Source organism: Podarcis bocagei (genome assembly GCF_964188305.1).
Source record: "Podarcis bocagei genome assembly, chromosome: 6".
NCBI classification, from domain to species: Eukaryota; Metazoa; Chordata; class Lepidosauria; order Squamata; family Lacertidae; genus Podarcis; species Podarcis bocagei.
This window is the reverse complement of record NC_138130.1, coordinates 22,745,675-22,747,312: the sequence shown is the minus strand read 5'-3', so window position 1 is coordinate 22,747,312 and position 1,638 is coordinate 22,745,675.

Here is a 1,638-nt window from a genome sequence, read left to right as displayed (position 1 = left end):
GTAACCAGAGGTACCACTGTAAATATATGGACCCAAATGTGTGGCTGAGTGGGGATTTAAACCCTAGTCTCACACGTCCTAGTATAACCACTTCACCACATAGAGTCACTAACAGGTTGATCCTGTGCATGTCTGACTGAGTTCAATGGGAGTTGCTCCCAGCTACATGTGCATCATATTTGAAAGGTTGCAAAATGTGTTTTAAACAAATATTTGGGGAAAAGTTGATTGGTGCAACGGAGCTTCCACTTTGGGATGATTCGTTCATTACAGAAGATGACATAAACACAAAGGCTGCAATCCTGAGCATAGTTAGGCTGCTTCAATCCCTTTTTTTTTTTTAAATCTCAGGCACTCAAAACAAGAATTTGCTAGAATCTGACAACATACACATAAAACCAGTGAAAAGCAATATAAGCAATTAAAGTGTCAGATGAAAGACACACACAAAAAGGACATTCAAAGGGTGACAGGATATACAGTGTTTATATGCAAATGCTAGCAGCCTAGAGCCAAGAAGGGTGGATTAGAATGCCTAGTATTAAAAGAGAATGTAGATATACACATATCAGACACCTGCTGGAACAATGGAAATCAATAGGATACTGTCAGGTCTGTATACAAAAACCTTCAAAAAAGATGGAGTAGGATGAACGAAAGAGACTGTAGTACTATATATCAAAGAAGAACTGAAAATCAAATGTTAGGAAATAAGCAATCATAACGAAGAAAATCTGGGAGGGTGGAAGCTGAAAAGGCGTGTGTCGTTCAGTAACAATGCTGCTAAGTGGTAGAAGTGAGGTGGCGCATTTGTTTTGGATCCTGCAAATGCCATGTTTGAACACTTTTTAGATCAGTGGTGGCCAACCTTTTTGGGAAGCGTGCCACTATTTAAATTCAAGGGGTGGCAAAGAGCTGCTTGCTCCAGTGCACATGGCCATGCATAGGCAGGCAACCATGCCTTGGGCAAATGGTTTGAAGTCTAGTTAACTGAAACAGAGTGGTCCAAAGTGAAGAACTGGAGAAGCAGGCAAGAGTGTAGACCCGGCTTATTGGCTATACACCTTAATCAGGTAAAGGTAAAGGGACCCCTGACCATTAGGTCCAGTCGTGGCCGATTCTGGGGTTGCGGCGCTCATCATGTTTATTGGCTGAGGGAGCTGGCGTACAGCTTCCGGGTCATGTGGCCAGCATGACTAAGCCGCTTCTGGCAAACAAACGCAGCACACGGAAACGCCGTTTACCTTCCCGCCAGAGCGGTACCTAGTTATCTACTTGCACTTTGACGTGCTTTCTAACTTCTAGGTTTGGTAAGAGCAGGGACCGAACAATGGGAGCTCACCCTGTTGCGGGGATTAGACCACACCTACATCCCACAGTTTGCAGGGAATTGGGAGCAAGATGGCCGCCGAACTAGCTGCAGAGTTCTGGAGGTTATCTGAGGCAAGTTCTAAATCTGTTTTTTAAACAGGCTCGACACCGAGCCAACTTTTGAAACTCCTTTTATAATATATTTTAACTCCTCCAGAGTTTTTAAGTAGTTTAATAGCCCTTTTAGCTTGTTGCTTCTAAAAAAAAAAGAGCTTTTTTGATACCTTGTTACCTTGTTATCTTGATGTCTGGAGGGTTTTGCTCCCC